The sequence below is a fragment of the Talpa occidentalis genome, unplaced genomic scaffold (assembly GCF_014898055.3).
Source record: "Talpa occidentalis isolate TD23 unplaced genomic scaffold, MPIMG_talOcc4v2.1 talOcc4.15, whole genome shotgun sequence".
In the NCBI taxonomy this organism is placed as follows: domain Eukaryota; kingdom Metazoa; phylum Chordata; class Mammalia; order Eulipotyphla; family Talpidae; genus Talpa; species Talpa occidentalis.
This window is the reverse complement of record NW_023601543.1, coordinates 21,765,372-21,785,144: the sequence shown is the minus strand read 5'-3', so window position 1 is coordinate 21,785,144 and position 19,773 is coordinate 21,765,372. Positions and strand designations below refer to the sequence as shown.

The 19,773-nt window shown below is 38.7% G+C and overlaps 1 long non-coding RNA gene across 1 annotated transcript in view; it reads right to left on the bottom strand.

Annotated features, from left to right (window-relative positions):
- Positions 1-8,819: 8,819 nt before the first annotated feature.
- The window catches only part of LOC119246558 (uncharacterized), a 31,205-nt gene continuing 20,251 nt past the window's right edge, over positions 8,820-19,773 (bottom strand). The window contains exon 4 of the long non-coding RNA XR_005125527.2: positions 8,820-9,110. This is a non-coding gene — a long non-coding RNA (uncharacterized LOC119246558). The remainder of the gene's footprint in view (positions 9,111-19,773) is intronic.

Here is a 19,773-nt window from a genome sequence, read left to right as displayed (position 1 = left end):
TCACTGTATACTTATTTTATACTATTGAGTTTTTTCTCTGTCCATAATTTATCTGTTTTAAAATTAATAATAAAAATGTTGAAATTATTCTGTCCCAAACACTATCAGCACTCTAAATATTAACTCATATTTTTCATAACAGCCCCATGGACCCTGGGCTTTGGTCATTGTGGAACTCTTCTACTACAAATATATATATATAGATATTGAAAATTATATTTTATAATTACTTTGGTATATAAAGACACATATAATCCAGACCATATTTGTCATACATTAGTCTTATATTTTTCCAGATTTTAAAAGGATTAAACTTAGAACATTTTCATGGGATCCTAGAAGTTTAACAGTCTCTAGGCACTGCACCTACCTATTGGATAGGTCAACTTGGCAGCACAGAGAGGTTAAGCAACTTGCCCAAGTACGCACAACCAGAAAGTGGTAGAGGTGAGATTTGAACCTAGAAAATATGGTTTCAGAATTTGTGCTTTTACTATCTCTACTAGATAAATAAAGCAAATCACAGAGAGGGGATTAAATATTTATATGTGTGCTGATATGGAACAGCTTATAAATGTAAGTGAAAAATATCAAGGGTTATATAATATATGTAGTATTTAAAAAAAAAAAAAGGTTTATCACACACACACACACACCCCTAATATATACCTAAGTTGTATCTGGAAAAACTGACAAAAAATGTTTTGAGGAAGAGAAACTGGGGACCTAGGGGGCTAACTTTTCATTGTAAGTCCCTTTGCACTATTGGGTTTTTTGGTGTTTTTTTTTTTTTTTTTAACCATAAGCATATATTTACAGATGAGGAAAGATGAGGCTCAAACAGGGTTAAGCCATTTGCCCAAGGTTGCATAGGTAGTAAAGAAACCAATAGCTTACAAGTATGAACAACGATTCAATCAATAATATAGCACCATTCCCCTAACATTAGATCTTTCAAGTCATCCCTGTTAAATTTCATCATTTTTGCCCATAGAACCAGACTCCTTTTGTATTGTGATTCTGCATCCAGTGTGTTCACCTGTACGACATACTTAAATCTGTCAAGCATGCTTTCCATGTTTCCCTCCAAATCTTTGATGAAAAGTACTTAACACACAACACGCTGAAGCAGAGCTCTGATGGTGAGGGATCTAGGGATCCCTCAAAGGTAACATCTATCCATCTCAGGGAAACGAATTACCAATCCAATTGACTGTGCCATCTATCATTCCACTCACATGCCCCCCTCCCCCTTACCCAGAGGACAGCTGAAGACACAAATGTTTTCCTGGCCAAGTGTTCATAGCATTCCCTCACTCGCTAAGAGGCTCTGCAGCCCGATTCACAGTAGGTGTTTAGAATTAATAAACCATTGGTTTCTTTTCAATGTGCTTCTGAACTTTACAACCTGGCCAATTCCCCAGAACTCAAACAAAATATTTTAGAAAGAATATGATTTCCCACCCAAATCTCTCATAACACGTTTGAACAGGACATTGTAAAGCACAAAGATATACAACTGTTTCCCACTGGAATCAACCCACTGTCACCCAAAAATAACCTAGAAGGCAACTGAACACAGCAGCTGGCAAAAGGTCAGACATCTCTAGCCATGGGCTGGGGGAGGGGAGCATGAAGGGAGATAAATGTAGACCACAAGGAATTGCCAAAGCAGCCCTCTCTATAACAATTCCCTCCTCTATTTCTACCTACAGCACAGAAGCCATAGTCAAAGCACTGGTCTATATTTTCTGGTTTCCTCTGTAATCACACCTTATGCATGGAATGTTTACGTAGGTAAGTAACCCTAACTAAACACCATTGCTCAGTTTCTGAAAAGTTTACTGTGAAGTAGAATTTATGGAACAAGGAATTCATTTTTTCATTGGCTTGCCCTTCTACATTGGAGCCATCTTACCCTGCAAAGAATTTTGTCGTTATTTTTAAAACATTACACTTAGGAATGCAGCAGAGTTTTCAATTACATATTTGAGTGGGGGAAATGTGATTAACACAAAATAACACATTTTACTCCAATTGTCACAGCATAGAATGACAAAGTCAAAACACAGTAGAATGACAGAGGTTCTGGTAATAAAATTACTTAGCTAATATTGCTTCACTTATTGCTCCACTATAAAGGCTCAGTTTCCTACCATTTCTAATATGTTCCCATTTTAGATTTACCATGCCTTTTCAGACCTCTTCATCACATAATGTCTGTATGGTTTCTTAAAGGAGTTGTTTTGACAGAAGATAATAATACATAAAGTATTTCTGTTCAGATGTGCCACCCACTGATAGTTAATGTCCAAAGCAAAATGATTGGTAAATTAAATTGTGCCTGTACTTTTCCCAACCTAATGAATAAAATGGTGGTGCTGATATTATTAAGGTATATGTTTGTTGAGATGAACAAAACACTAATCATAGTTAGATATTAATTCTTTGCTATCATTTATCACTCCAGGACAGGGTAATAACAGCCAACTTTTATTGAGCATTCACTATACCAGATACTAGAGGAAGTGTTTTACATTTATTATCACATTTAAGGCTGACAACAACCAGATAAGGTAGAAAACATTGTAATCCCCATTTTATAGAAGAGGCACAGGGGAGCTAAGCAATTTGACCAAGATCACATACAGCTAATAAGAGCTAGAACCTGATATGAAGCCAGACTAAGAGCCTGAACCCCACCATGCTGGGAAAGGAATTTGGTGTTTCTGTTGGTGATGGATAAAGGGGAGTAAATATGAGTAGCAACACTGGGTTTTTTTTTTTTTAATTTATTTATTTATGCATACAAGAACTGGGGTACAGGCCAGAGGTGTGGGGGGTGAGAAAATCCACCAGAAACAGAGGGGGGAACAGAACAGGCAGACTGACTGAAACACACTGCTAAGGGGAGCAGCAGGCGAGCCAGGAGAGGTCTGCTGCGCCATGTGGGTCACCTCCCTGGCCAGGGATCAAACTCACGCTGCAGTGGCTGTGGACAGCTTCCTAAGTTGCGTTTTAACCCCTTGCGCCACTGGGGAGGCCCCAACATTGGTTTTTAAAGCATGAGGTTGATATGTGCATTTTAACTAAATGAATTTCTTGATTTTGGAATTTGTCTAAATCAACCATGAAGAATTAGTGACATCTGTGTACTTAAGCTAGACTTCATCAATACTTTATGTACCTGTAAATGACTTTTAACTTAGATTACATTTGAACTCCAATCCCTAATATTGTAGCTTTGATGCCTTTTCAGTAAGTTACTGAGAGGATATTGTTTGTTTGACATTCAGATGATATTTATTTATTCCCATCTCCCCTTCAGATTTTATTAGTTTGTCGTTTATATAACTATGATTTGGGGGGCAGAATTTCACACCTTCATGTGTGCACATGCTTCACTCACACTCCACTAAAGCTCCTGTACCAGCGTCCTATCCCTTCCCTTATCTCCTCCTACCTTTCCCCACCATTTCCATCTGGTAACCAGTATATTTTTCAGAGTCTCAGAATTGTTTTTGCTGTGCCTTGCCAGTTTGTTTTCTTTGGCTATTTATATTCCACAGAGAAGTGAAACCATCCGATGTCTTTCACTTTCTGACTTATTTCTCTTAGCATAATCACCTCAAGGGCCATCCGTTTTGTCCCAAAGGGCACTAGTTCATGTTTTTTTAATAGCAGTGTACTATTCCACTGAGTATATATTCCACACTTTCTTTTCTTTTTTAAAGATTTATTATTTTTGCATACAAGAACTGGGGTTTAGGCCAGAGGTGCAGGAGGTGAGAGGATTCACCAGAGACAGAGTGGGGAGCAGAACAGGCGGATCAACTGAAATACACGGCTGAGGGAAGCAGCAGGCCAGACAGGAGAGGTCTGCTGTGCCATGTGGGTTGCTTCCTGGCCAAGGATCAAACTTGTGCTACAGTGGCTGTCAAAAACTTGATAGTGCTTTGTCTTTAACCGCTGCACCACCAGGGAGGCCCATATATTCCACACTTTATCCAGTCGTCTACCAATGGGCACTTAGGTTGTTTCCATTACTTGGCTATTGTGACCAGTACAGCTATGAACCTAGGAATACATAAGTCTTTTCATGTTATAGCTTTCTTATTGTTTGGGTAAATACCTTGCAGCAGAATTGCTGGATCATATGGTATTTTCGTTTTTATTTTGTAACGATTTCTCTGTATTGTTTTCCATAGAGGCTGCACCAAATTGCATTCCCACCAACAGTGGATGAGTATTCCTTTTTCTCCACATCCTCACCAACATTTGTTGTTTTCGTTCTTTTTGATATGGGCCATTCTCATAGGGGTGAGGTTATAGCTTATTTTGGTCTTGAATTGCATTTCAACAAAAAATATTGGTGCTGACTTTCTTGGTGCCTATAAGCTACTTGAAGTTCTTCTCTCTTTCCTCTTCTTCCTTTCCTTCCTCCTCCTCCTCTTCTTCTTTTTGTTATAGGAAAGAACTAGGAGGGCATCCCCTCCCGCAAGGGGTTAAGACACAACCTATGGGGCCTCCCCGGTGGCGCAGCGGTTGAGCGCTGGGTTGCGAAGCTGCCCGCGGCCTCTGCGACGCAGGTTCGATCCCCGGCTGCTCCCCGGCCACCCGAGGAGGGTCCCACATGGCGCGCAGACCTCTCCTGCCGCCCGCTGCTCCCCTCAGCAGTGTACTTCGGTCCCTCTGCCTGCTCTGCTCCCCGCTCTGGCTCTGGTGAATTCTCTCACCCTCCCGCGCTTCTGACTGTGCCCAGTGCATGTATAAACAAACAAATAAATAAATAAATAAAACATGCCTCTATTAAAAAGAGAAAAAAAAAAAAGACACAACCTATGAAGCTGTCCGCAGCCGCTGCAACATGAGTTCGATCCCCAGCCCTGGAGCAACCCACATGGAGGAGCAGACCTCTCCTGATTCGCCCACTGCTCCCCCCAGCAGTGTATTTCAGTCAGTCTGCCTGTTCTGCTCCCTACTCTGTCTCTGGTGAATCCTCTCAGCCTCCACACCTCTGGCCTGTACCCCAGCTCTTGTATGCATAAATAAACAAATCTTTTTAAAAAAGAAAGAAAAGAAAAGGACTAGGAGAGAAATGGGGAAAATGGTTGTCCTGAGGGGTATTACAGGAAAGCCTGGAGGTACATTTACTAGGAACACATGAGCCCAGTGTTCTTAAGACTCAACTCTCTTTTGTACATAAATTTTTTAAACTTCTCACACAGATAATATACAATCCTCATTCTATACTGTATTCACTTGACACAATTTTAACTAAATATATTACTACTATAGCTCACACTAATGTCTGATTATTGTTTTATAGTTGAGAAATCATTGAAGAGCAATTTTAAAATAACAATCCTCACTCTTTTTTGAGTGATGTACTAAAAAATATATATACTAACCAATTAAGATGTATCCTGAATTCCCCTTTTTCTTTTCTTTCCCCCAGTTTCCAAAATGATCTCTCTTTTTTATAAGGGCTTGAAAAGTTCCTCTTGAATGACGATTGATTATCACAAAGCCAGTCCTAAATTTTCTTCCATGAGAACTATATTACTTATTTTTTGCTCATTCCAAAGGAAATGTAGCTTCCTTCCACATCCCAAATCAATTACTCCTGTTTCTCTTGATTTAGGGGTGGTAACAATTATTATTTCTAGTATTAGTCATGATCTTCCAGAGAATAGCAAGGCTATAATTCATGCTTTACTGCAATTGTAAAACAGGCAAGTGAAAAACAGCAGAAGCCCATAATTTAAATCCTCTCTGAGTTCTTAATCTAAGACTCTGACATTTGAATTAGGTTCAGTAATATATGCTTAAAATTAAACCATGAGGCAAGCCTCTATAAATTACTATAAATCTAACTCTATCACCCAGAAACTCATAAATTAAGAATTAAGATTAAAACTCTACTTTTAATCCTTAGTATTATACCTTAATACTATAGCACATATCATGCCAAATTGATGTATACTTTATTTTCATTTATATTGCCTGTTACATAGATTAGAACCTTTTGATCTAAACCAGAGGTCAATAACTTGCAGATGACAAATTATTTCTCTGAAATGTATTTTCCAATTAATTAAATTTTGGAAAGCTCTTTATATCATCAAATCTATACTTCATTTACTCTAATAGGAATTATATCCTATTTTCTCCTGTGATTCAAGTCCATTCTTTTCTTTCCCATCCTTTCCTCTTTTCTTTGATGCCTGTTTTCTAAGAATCATGGATAAGCTAAAATCTATTTATGAATAGATTAACAATTTCAAATGACAAAGACGGAAGTGGTCTTTGATTCTAAGTCCCCAAATTACATATGAATGGCTGCCTAACTGGTGTGGAAGTCACCACTTACCTTTTCTTTCCAGTATCACTGGGGTCTTCCTGTTTCTGGTTCCCATTCACAGGGTACATTGCCTACCACCACCTAGTATCACTTCTACTCAGACCCAGTCCCTTCTTACCTAAGTGCTGGCTGGAAAATGGAGACAAGATAAAGGGGTGCTACTAAAGAAAAAGGGAAGAACTAACATTCCTTGAACACCTTTTTTGTTCCAGGCCCTACGTGAAGCTTTTTATAGACATATAGGGAATCTGGACAGGCCACCTCAATCAGTGTCAAAGTCGCATATGTTTATTATTATTTTATTGTTGCTGCTAAAAGGAAGCTTTTATTGAGATGAAAGTTTCTTTTTGTTCACAGCAGATCTACTTTTATTAAATATGATAAGAGATGCAATAATCACAGAATCTAATCTATATCACTATTTTAGGTTAGTCTAGCAAATGCCTTTGCTCACTGTGTAATTGCTATTTTAACAGATAAAAGTCATAAGTCATCAGCTATTTAACTAATATTAAAGGTAGTAACTACACTGGAAGAGGAAAATGTATAGAATTTTATCATCAGATTAGAGTTTTAAAAATCATACAGGATGAAAATTTGTTTGGAAACCTTTTCATCATTAGGGCATTATACATTTTCCAGAACAAGTGTAAATTTACAGAAATTATGCAAGGCAGCTTTTTATCAAATATCAATACTTAGCAATGTTTTGTTTACCTGAAATGTTATTTCAACTGTAAAAACCATCTCCATTTAAAAAAAAACATAAGCCTTATTAGATTTAATTGGCTTTTACAACTATGCTAAGAAGTTTTAAGCCAAACAATATTTTAAGTAGAAAACACTAATTTTTAAATAGTTCGGTATATTATTCTTCTGGTTTAGGTACATACATTAACCTGATTCTTTTACAGGAACCCTGAAGAGAAGTATCACATCAAGCTTTAAAATGTAAAGGCAAGCGCTAATTACATTTTAACAAAAATATTCTGCATGCCACAATTGCAAGTATCAAAGGTATTTAGTGGTTGATAATTGCCTGCTACAAAATATGGGACAAAATGCATTTCCTGGATTGTTTTTCAGACTGCAGCTGCCTTCTGGCATCCCAAATAAGGATTTCCCATAAATAAGCAGCAGAGCAATTCACTAGTGGTTAGTTTAGGTTGTTCCCTTTTTTCCTCCATTTTCTTCTTCTTTTTTTTCCCCCCACCACCCCCAAGTCCTGCTGTGGCACCATAATATTAAAAACATTAAGTACCTGGGATGTCTGCTTCAGATCAAGACACCATTTGAGTAATTTCAAATGATGTACAGTTCTTCCTGTAAAAAAGATGTTTTGTGGTCACAATTACTTCAAAAAGCAGTTACATTCAAATCACCTGACATACCATGCTTTAGCAATTACAGAACTGTGATTTTCACACATGGCAGTTTATAAGTTAGGCAAATGTGAAATGCTAAAAGATGTGAACAGCTGTTCTGTTCAAGTTTGGAGCACTGCAGAATTCCAGTAATGACTTTATTTTTTCAGTTAACGTAACCAGCCCACAGGAAAGCATATGGAATTATCAAGTATACTTCCAAGGAAGGTAATACCCATACTGGCTACAAAAAAAAAAAAAATGACAAATTGACACAGCACAATAAAATGTTTTTATTGGAGTGCTATATTACTTTATTATTTTTAAAGATTTTATTTATTTTTGTGTAGAAGAGCTGCAGTGTAGGCAAGAGATGGGGAGGCTGGGGGGTAGGATTCACCAGAGACAGAGTGGGGAGCAGAGCAGGTGGATCTAAGGAAATACATTGCTGAGGGGAGCAGTGGGCAAGCCAAGAGAGTCTGCTGTGCCATGTGGGTCAGCTCCCAGAGATGGGGGGATGGGGAGGGTGGCGGACTGAACTCAGGCTGTAGTGGTGAGAGTGCTAGAACATGTTATGTAAGTACCAAATTAATACACTCAGGTTTTTAATGGCGGTTTACAGAAGGGCAAGTTATTTTATACAACTTAATGTCTTTAAAACTGTACAGTTTCTCCTTTTGAAGTGAGTTCCCTCAGGGTCTCCAGTCACTCACTGTGATGGTGTAGTGAAGTGAGTTCCCTTATGCAAATTCTCTGTGTCCCACAACTGGGCAATCTCCTGTACATAAGATAAGCGGGGGTTCTGCTTTGTCCTAGGGTTCCTCCAAAGCCAGGTAGCGTTCCGATGTGTGAAGAGCCTGGAAATTCTACCTAAAAGTAATCTAATATGCTAGTGTCAATTTCAAAATACTTTTCAGAAATTGTTAAATTTTCACCTAAACACTGGAATACTCAAAACTAGATGGTCGTTTAAAATAACACTAATTTTGGATGATCTCTTTTCATTAGGAGCCCAGTACCTCTTTGTTTTGATCAAAGGTCACACAGCCTTTCTTCAGCTTATTAGAAAGAAATTCTACCCCAAAGATAGTTGTCTTTTTAAATAACAAATATACTGCCAGCTTGAAAAGACCTGGGGATAAGGATGTTGTATACCAACTTCTGTACAAATGCTGCTGCCCCATCAGAGTCCTGATACTTCCTCTTGCCAAGACAGTCCATTCTTGAATCTCAGCATTTAATTTGTGTGTTACCCATTCCATTGCTTCTGGGCCTTTATCACTTTGAAGATAGCGAGTTTGCCATCAGTGCTTCGAGGTTTCTGCTGAGACTGACCCCTTTCACAGTGATGATGGCTTCTTGAGTCAAAACAGATTTTTCATCTGAAATCATGCAATGCAGAAAGAAGTGGCTTAATACATTTCACACACCAAAAGAAATATCCATCCAGATCTCATACACAGCAAAATATCTTTCAGGTGTCTTCCTGGTGGCTCAGAGGTTAAAGTCTCAGCACTGGCCAGGGTGAACCCACATGGCGCAGCAGACCTCTCCTGTCTCACCTGCTGCTCCCCTCAGCAGTGTATTTCAGTCAATCTGCCTGTTGTGCTCCCCACTCTGTCTCTGGTGAATCCCCTCACCCCTCGGACCTGTGGCCTGCATCCCAGTTCTTGTGTGCATAAATAAAAAATAAATCTTTAAAAAATATATCTTTCTGGCATTAAGGGGAAATAAAGAAATTCTCAGGGGATGGAAAATTAAGAGAATTTATCAAGCAATTGCCTTTCCCTAAAAGAATCTGAAAAATCTAAGGAAGTTATCTAAATGAAAAGGAAATGACTTTTTAAAAGGAGTCTAAGAACATCAGAAAGGAAGAAAGAATATCGTAAGCAAATATATGAATGAATAGAATTTACTTCTCCAATTTCCAAATTATGTCAGATGATGGAAGCAAAAATTATACTAGTCTAATGTAGTTCTATATGTATGTAGAGGAAATATTTACAACAAATACATTGAGTGGAGAAGTGTAAAAGGACATACGGGAAGAAAAAAATTTCTATACTTAAACTCATAAAATGAAGACATCAATAGTCTCTGAAATGTTATGCTTATATAATGTAATACTTAGAGCAATGACTAAAGAGGCTACACAAAGAGATACACCCAAAACCATTATACAAAAATTAAATGGAATTCTAAAAATGTTCAAGCAACCCACCAGAAGGCAAGAAAAAAGAAATCAGAGAAATAAAAAAATAATTAAAAATTAAATGGCAGATTTAATTCCCAAATAGTGATGACAACATTAAAGTTAATAATATAAATGTAACAATTTAAAAACTTAGACTGCAGAGTGGATTAAAAAACATAACCCAACTATATGCTATCATCAGGAAACTCACTTTAAAAATAATAGTGAATCCTAGGACAAGTTAGGGATAATTAGGCAGCCTCAAGGACAGTGCAGGGACTTCAGGAGAGTTAAGGAAGGCTCCAAAGATAAGGACAACAAATTCCAAAGGGGACTAATCAAACACTCCAAGACTTAGGACATTAGGGACTTACTTTATGACATTAGGGTCAACAAGACTTTTCAAATAGAGGGCAATGAAGAAAAAAAGATAAGGGCTAGAACACAGAGACTTAGTTGTGGGCACAGAGACATTTAGGCAGTGAGTGAGACCACCGAGAACTAACCAATCACAAAGAGACTGGTGGAACTTTAGAATTATTAGGGGAAAAAGGTCTATATTCCCCGTGCCACGATTCCACTTCAGCTTCCTTGCCCCTCCCTGGCCTGGTTCCATGGCCTGGGAGACTCACTTTATTTCTGTTCCTTTTCTCCTCAATAAATTTTTTCTTTCTCTAAACAAACCTGCCTCTTCTCGCTTGCTTGCCTGAGCGTCTGTGAAGTTCCTGCTGCGGTTTCATGAGATATCAACCCATGGTGGCCTAGTGGCTGGGACTCAGCACTGCCCCTGGAGCCTGGGATCCATTCCTGGCTGGGAGACTATGCCTGAACACCTACAATTCCGGTATCGACAGTGTAGTTAACAGTATAGTTAGGTTGACAGTAGGATGGAAAATGCTATAGAAACAGTAATCAAAAAAAAAAAAAAAAAACAAGAACAGCTATATTAGTATCAGGATAAACATAGAGAAAATATATGCTAATATAAATTAGCAAAATATGTATAGTAATTTGTTATTTTTTTAAGGATTTATTTATTTATGTATACAAGAACTGGGGTACAGGCCAGAGGCATGGGGGCTGAGTGGATTCACCAGAGACAGAGTGGGGAACAGAACAGGCAGATTGACCAAAGTACACTGCTGAGGGGAGCAGTGGGTGAGTCAGGAGAAGTCTGCTGCGCTATGAGGGTAGCTGCTGGCCAGGGATCAAGCATGTGCTGCAGTGGCTGCAAACAGCTTCATAGGTTGTGTCTTAACCCCTTGCACCACCAGGGAGGCCCTATGTATAGTAATTTTATTATTTAATATTGCATATTAAATGTGTAGTAATACATTAAATATAACATATATACACAGAATGTAATATAAAAGAGATTTCGGAACCAAAGATTGAACTGAGACATAAAACAGCCAATCCATCAAGACAAAGCAATCCTCTGAACAAGAGAGCTGTAAAATAAATATGTGAAGCAAAACCTGATTGAACAACTAATTTACAGAGCAACTAAACAAATTCAGCAAGGACATAGAAGAATTCAACAACACCATCAAATACCGGGATCAAATCAATGGTTATAGAACATCTCACTCCAACTCCAGAATACTCACTCTCTTCATGCACCCATGGAACATATATAAGATGGGTCCTATCCTAGACCATAAAACAAACCTTAACAAATTTAAAAGAATTGAAATCATACAGAGTATTTTCTAAGACCACAGTGGAATACAAACCAGAAATCAGTAATGGAAAGATAACAAGAAAATTTCCAAACACTTGGAAATTAAGTAACACACTTCAAAAAATTCATGGATCAAAGGGAAAGTTTCAAGGGAAATTAAAATATATGCTACAAAAAGGATAATATGTCCATGACACATACATTTTAAGCCTTAATACATATCACCCAGTCAGTCACCCAACAAACACAGTAGCAATGTAAACTCCCAGTAGCGGTATATGATATGTCCTTTCCTATAATCCATCAACAGGGGGTGCTAAATTTGGCCAACCTGTTTTGCAAAACCTGGTTATTTCAATCTTTTTGTTTTCATTTCTTTGAGTATTTAATGAAGTTGACATATTTTGATTTTTTTTGTAAATTTCCTGTGCATCATCTTTGTCTACTATTCTACTCATTTTTTTATACATTTCGTGTTGATTTGTGTGAACTCTCTACATAATATTAACTCAAGCTTGTCATCTGTTTTTAAATACTATTTATTGTATTTTTTTACTTTTCAAAATTTTACAGTTTTTCATGAAATTAAATTGAGTTCTTTTTCTTCTTTTTATTTTTGTTTTTTTCCAAAAATTTATTTATGCATACAAGAAATGGGGTATAGGCCAGAGGTGTGGGAGGTGAGAGGATTCACCAGAGACAGAGTGGGGAACAGAATACGCAGATTGACTAAAATACATGTGGCTAGCTCCCTCGCCCAGGATCGAACTCCTGCTGCAGTGGCTGCTGATTGCTTCATAGGTTGCATCTTTACCCCTTGCGCCATGAGGGAGGCCCTTATTTTTCTGTTTTTATCTTCGCCCTTGGACAGACCATCTACACACTGATTATGTGAATACGTATCTACATTTATTCTATACTTCTATGCTTTAATGTTTTCATTTAAGTATGTATCTGAAATTTATTTTGGTGCAAGGTGTGAGGAAAGGCTCTATATTTCTTAAGTGATTAGCAAGTTTTCATAATGTCGTGGGGCTCTTTGTAAAGAAAAAAATTCTTGATTTTCCAGATCACCGTGGCATCAATGTAGTAACTATAAGTGACCACCATAAACTTCCTTTATTTTCTGACATTACACCAACTCTGAAGAACCTAGCTCTAACCAACACTCAACCTCGAGGAACACACCCATCTGGAATTAGATGAGTGGTAAACGGAAAGGGATCTTCCAGATGTTTATTCATGAGGTAGGTATCTGTTAATGCTGTGTCTTGTGTTATACACCCTGAAAATTTCCCAAAGTCCAATCAATTTCCTGGACAGAGTTTTGCTAGTCTCGAAGAATTCCCTGCATCTCTGCTTTATAGCATCATCCTTCAGCCAACCAAGAAATGTTTATTTTAGAAAGCTCAGAAGTGCAAAGGACAAGTTTTGTTTAGCTGAGACATCTGCAATATGCTGAACAATGTATCAATTTTCCTAGAGTGGAAAATCCCCTGAACTACTAAAGATGTCAAGCAACTATTGGAGTTCCCCCAGTTTTCCACCCTAGTAACCCTCCAACATATCTCAAGAAAGAAGCTTTCACCTAGTTCCTGGCTGCAGCTACAGCCTAACAGCAACATAAACCCGTGTTTACCTCTGCCTTTATCTTTGCCTACCCTATCCCAATATGTTCCTAAGTTATAAAAACCAACCACCTTTTCTATGGTGACAGCAATTAGTCACCTGTTTTTTCCAAAATATATTACCTTATTCTTGTACTTATTTCTTTTTTTTAAAGATTTATTTATTTATGCATACAATAGCTGGGGTATAGGCCAGAGGTGTGAGGGGGTGAGAGGACTTACCAGAGACAGAGTGGGGAACAGAACAGGCAGAATGACTGAAACACACTGCTGAGGGGAGCAGTGGGCAAGACAGGAGAGATCTGCTTTGCCATGTGGGTTGCTCCCTGGCTGGCCAGGGATCGAACTCGTGCTGCAGAGGTAACTAGGGAAATCAGAAAACTCCAATTTTGACAATAAGGAGCGCAGCATTTGTAGAGATATTTAAGTTTCATGTGCAATATAGGTGGAATTACTAACCAGATGACCTATCACATAAAACAAAATGCCAGGAAGTCCAGAAACTGCTCCCTCCCCAAGAGGTCTCCAACCTAAAAAATTATATTTATCTAACAGCTTGTAGAATTACAATATTGCAGTGTGGAGGGCAGAAGAACATTAAGTAGAGCCATGCATGGCTGAGGTCCAGAGCTACCCAGGGCATCCTAATAGAAATGGAAAGCAATGGGGGGGGTGGCTACTCTTCCCAATGGCCCTTCCATATCTAATAAGAGAAGCCACACGTAAGTGATGTACTTCCCCCACAGGAAACCCCCACAGTCATTTGGAAAAATACCCTCTCATATAGCCACACTTGTAAGACACATACTCAGGTCAAGGGTGTTCATTCAACACTTACTGAGCCCTGTTGAGGTGTCATACACCATCAGAGAGGGCAAGAGGGCACTGATGAAGCAAACAATCAGTTCCAGTCCTTAAAAAGCTTATAGTGAGGGTACACAGATATTAAACATTTACTACAATAAAGTTGATCACACTGCTATGATGCGGAAGGCACAGGATAGACCCAGAAGACCCAAAGCTTCCTATTTAGGGTTCTGCTCCCAATTTCAATATGTGGAGAGGGAGGTTCCCCCACACCATGAAGCAATGCTCGGAGCTTCAGCTGGGTGTCCTACAGTTCAACTCAATTCTGACACTACATGGACATAGAATCAGATTGGACAGGTGAGGACTCAGTCCCACATGACTGCCCACACACACACACAGACCACATGACTGTCCCATACATACACACACACTACATGACTGCCCCATCACACACACACACACACACACACACACACTCACACACACAGGACTGCCCCATATATACATACCCACACTTCAGATGCTACTTGCAAGCCCAGATTGTTACCTTGCTTCTAACCTGACTGGCTATAAATCAGAGGCTCTCTCAATCTCCTCCCTGAGATCAATTAATTTACTAGGATCCTGGGGGCAGAGGACTGTTTGGCAGAGACCAGCAAAGAGCACAAGAGAATGGCAGAGCCCAGAAACAGTGAAGATTCCCCAGGGGCTAGGAGGCCTCCCAGCCTCCTGGCCCCCAGGCCCCCCTGCCTGCCGGCACCTGGTTGCCTCACTACAAATGGTGTATAAATGTCATTAAAAGCCTAAAAAAGCCACCAATGGCTCCAGGACTCCTTTAACCCTCTGCCAGGATTCATAGAGATCCTGCCCTGGGGCCTTGCTGGCACCACACCCTGAAACACATACAATGTGTAAATCACAACATCACCTCCATAAACATAATTAGAAATTGACAAAGGGACACCAAACTCCTTACTAAATTGTTTTAGTTTTGTCATTTGACAAGGTAGAGACTGTCTTATCTCTGTATCCCCAAAGTCTAACAATAATGAATGGTTGCAGATTCAATTAATAAATAAATAAGTTGTGTCCTATCATTTCCTTGCTAAACTAATCCGCTGTTCCAATACAAGGAAGTGCCTTTGGGGAAGAAAAATACCTGCTACAAACCCAGTCACAAACACATTTTGAGAAACTTAAATTTGGCTATGATGGTTTAGCATTGTACAGATTTAGCTTCTGTACTCAAATATTTGGCCAATCAGACATCTTCACTAAGTGAACTGACTGTTCTAATAAAGAACAACTTGTATGCTACATAATTTCTTTTTTTAAGATTTATTTATTTATGCATACAAGAATTGTGGTGCAGGCCAGAGGTATGGGGGTGGTGAGAGGATTCACCAGAGACAGAGCAGGGAGCAGAACAGGCAGACTGACTGAAATACACTGCTGAGGGGAGCAGCGGGTGAGTCAGGAGAGGTCTGCCGCGACATGTGGGTTGCTCCCTGGTTGGCCAGGGATGGAACTTCTGCTGCATAGGCTACGGATAGCTTCATAGTGCTGCTTCTTAACCCCTTGTGCCACCAGGGAGACTCCAGCTACATAATTTCTTATTGTGATTGTTTATATTCCTGTGCCCCAAAGCTCCACACTCAGTACAATGCTTGATACATAATAGACAGCAACATTTGCTGAATGGAGGACACATTTGTACTGTTCCCTCTCCCAGAAATACCTCTTCTCCCTCTCCATTCCATCTGAAAAACTTATTATTTGGCTTTCAAGTTTTCCATCTGAAAAACTTATTATTTGGCTTTTTTGAACTTGAAAAGCCAAGTTCAAATGTCAACCCTTTCTGACTCAGCATAAAGCAAAAATACTCATTTCCTCCTGTGGGCTTTTGTAGTTCATTATACATATGTTTCTGGTTGCATCTCTTAATAGTACTGTAGTTAGTTAAAATTAAAAAACTCACTACTTGCGAACTTGTCATGAATGTGAACTTTGTCTTATTTACATTTGCATCTCCATATATTGTACCTAAAATTAAATGTAGGACTAAATAATAACTTGTTAAATTGAAAGGGGGTAACAGTAAGAATAGAAAGGAAAAGGAGAGTGGGTAAATTAGGATCTCAACATGCTAACTTCCACCTGGGTGGAGAGGTTTCACTTACCACTCAAGCTAATCACATATAATTGCAATATAATGTATTGAGGGAAATCCACATTACAATAATATCAACATACAATTCTATTGGCAGTACAAGGGTGGGGTGGGGAGGAGATATAAACCATTAAGATGAAGTCCAGGAGACCAGCACAAGAAATGGCCATTATTTGGGATCCAGATTTACCCTTGTAAGGCCAGCTTGCTAGCAAGAGCTACCTGATGCAGCTGCCAATTTTTGGAAAAGCTGGGCCTCCCTGGAGTTCAATGTTTTTCAGATGGGCTTTTTTAGCTCCTATATTTATACGGCTCCCAAGGTATATTATCAGAGCCACCTCTTAATATTTTGGGTTTGTTCTTTTGGCACAGCCAGCCTTTTATCAATCTTTGACTAGCGTGTCTGTTACCAATTTTCTCATTAATAAGTGGTCATTTTCCTTTAATTTTATTTGTTTACATTCTTGGTTCTAGCTTTTCTTTTCCGGAACAGGACTTTATCCTAGGATGTTTGTTCCTATTGTAACAGGTGCTTAAACTCTGGTTTATGCAAGTATTCATTCGTTGTTTTGGTTTTAGCCCTGAAATGGAGGGTTTGGCAGGTGTTTCAAATACTCTAGCCTTCAAAGAGCAGCCTGCCTATGAGAACACACAGGTGGTCTGACCTGTTTTTCCCTGCCGGTTCAGGCTCCAGCTGTTCTATATTGAGAGCCTCCATTTTAAGTCGTTAATCCTTGCTCTGCACCCCCACTCCTGTAGCTCTCCAACATTGCACCTCTGTCCTGGGCACCAACTCTGTGTTATCCCCTATCCAGTGTATTGCTGAGTCTCAAGAGACCCCAATAGTGCATATGTCCCCAGTTCAACAATTGTAGGGTGCTCTGCACAGCAGCTGCCCCTCCCTTGTGTGACTTGTACTGCCCCAGCATCAGTGTAAACACAGTTCACTTAAAGTTTTAAAGCCTCTTGCTCCTGCACTGTTGTTCCTAGTGTGTGCTATGGTTGTCTTGTTTTTCCTTCAGAGGATTCTGGCTTGTTCTCCTGCAGTCTGCTTGTGAGTGTGGAGGAGGGGAGCCCAGTGTCTTCACTCCGCCACCATCCAACTCAGGCCACTTTTATTTTAAATTGTTAAGTCACTCCATGTAAATTGCACCCATTTCAGGATTATAATGTCAATAACAGGAAAGTGAGATTAGGACTTTATATTTTATTTTGAACATACTGAGTTTTATCCAGCAAGCATTAAAAACTCAAATCTGAACTTGAAATGCTAGAAGCGCAGGGTTGGTAATAGTCTATGGTCAAAACTACTAGTACTGGGATAAGAAAAAAATTCCACTTTACCACATTGGTCTTAGTAAAAAAAAACAGAAAGAGGAAAATGAAGAGTGCTAAATATTGGAAAGGAAGAGAGTTTATTTGCTGATGATATGATGGTCAAACTGGAAAAGTATAAAATAAAAACTAATAAAATTATAGGAGGGCCTCCCCTGGTGGCACAGCGTTTGAGCGCTGGGCTGTGAGGCTGCCCGCAGCCTCTGCAGCACGGGTTCGTTCCCCGGCCGCCGGCGAGGGTCCCACAAATAAATAAATAAATAAAATTATAGGCCTCCAGGTAAAAGATGAATACTCAAAACTCAGTTAGTTTCAGTATGACAATAATAACCAATTAGAAATTACAATGAATAAAATATATTCCTGAAAATAACAAGACTTTAAAATACTGTGAAAAAAAAGTGTAAAAAAACAAAATTTCACAGAAGTGCATAAAAGAACATCTTTAAAAATGGAAAAACAGCAGCTCTCCTGCCCACCTGTGACTATGCAGGTGCCTCTTTTTTCTTTCTCTTTTTCCTAATAAACATGTCCTTTTAAAATGTAAAAAAAGTGAAAATGGGGGAAGGGAAGACAAGCGAAGGAGCACACAGGTGCCTCTTAAGGTATTCATGATATTCTGTTTCTTAACCCGGATGGTGGATACCGAGGTGTTTATCTTATTATTATGCCTATAGTAGTTTTGTAAGTTATATTTCATAATTTTACATGTATAAGTAATAATAAGAGAAAAAGAAAGCACAGAAGAAAAATGATGTATGCATCAAATCAAATGTTATAAACTTCAATTGGGAAGGACTTTTATAATAAGACTCCAGATTCCAAATTGAAAAGATTGATAGATTTAATGATATCAAAATTTAAAACTTCCACACAACAAAAAGTAACATAAAGAAAGTTGCATGGGAAGTAATAGAGAAGGAAGGACATTTTTCTATTATGTAAAAAAAGGATCATCACTGAAACTGTAGGAGGAGTCCCTCTAAATCAATAGGAAAGACAATCATCAGAAAAAAAATGAGAAAAGACTATCAGAAGACTATTCGTAGAAAAACATAAATAGTAAACATGAAATCATTAACGAATAATCAATCTTACTAATACTTTAGGGTAAACAAATAACAATAGAATGACAATTTTTATGCATATAGTTAGCAAAGATATTGATGAGATCCAGTATTGATGGGGTGTAGAGTCTCTCAAACACTATAGGCGAGAGTGTAATTGGGTGCATTCTTCTTAGGGGACAATCTGGTCATATCACCAACAAAATATTAAATGCATTTTTAACCCTGAAATTCCTCTTCTAGAGTGCTAGCCTTCAGTCACATATACATAAGCACACAAAGCAGAGGTGTAAGAATAAAATGAAAGCCCATCAATAAGGAAATGATTAGATGTTACAAGATGGTCACACCACAGGGTTGCACAATGGATATAGGCATCTGCTGAGACAAGAAGATGTGGTGGCCTGGAAAGATGCCTCTGGCGTGTCGTTATATTTAAAAAAGGAACCAGCAGATCAATATCCATGCAATGATTTCATTTATTAAATGAGTATTTTTAATTCTTTTTTAAAGATTCACTTATTTATTCGTATAAGAACGGGGGTACAGGCCAGAGGTACGAGGGGTGAGAGGATTCATCAGAGACAGAGGGGAACAGAACAGGCAGACCGACTGAAATACACAGCTGAGGGGAGCAGCAGGCGAGATAGGAGAGGTCTGCTGTGCCATGTGGGTGCTCCCTGGCTGGGGACCAAACCCATGCTGCAGTGGCTGCGGTAAGCTTCATAGGTTGCATCCCAACCCTTTGTGCCACCAGGGAAGCCCAAAATGAGTATTTTTTAAACTTAGAAAGTCTCTGGAAGCAGGAGGGTATCTCATAGCATCCTAACAAATGTTTCTATGATTATTTCCAAAAATATATGAATGCCCAAAAAGGGGACATATACATTGACTATAAATGTATTTTAGTGACAACGCATTTAAATTTGACTAGGAAATTGAATTTCTGCAAAATCGTGTTGGACTACCGTACTCTGGTTGTAAATCCTAAATATTAAATACATTTAGCCAATAATAGAAAATTAAATCTCAAATCAGAAACAATCATAAAATATTAAGCTATTTAAAATATTTGGATTTATTAGCTATTGAAACCCACTGTATACTGCAATGATGAAATGTACAGATCATTAAGTAGAACTAAGCATGTCACTGAT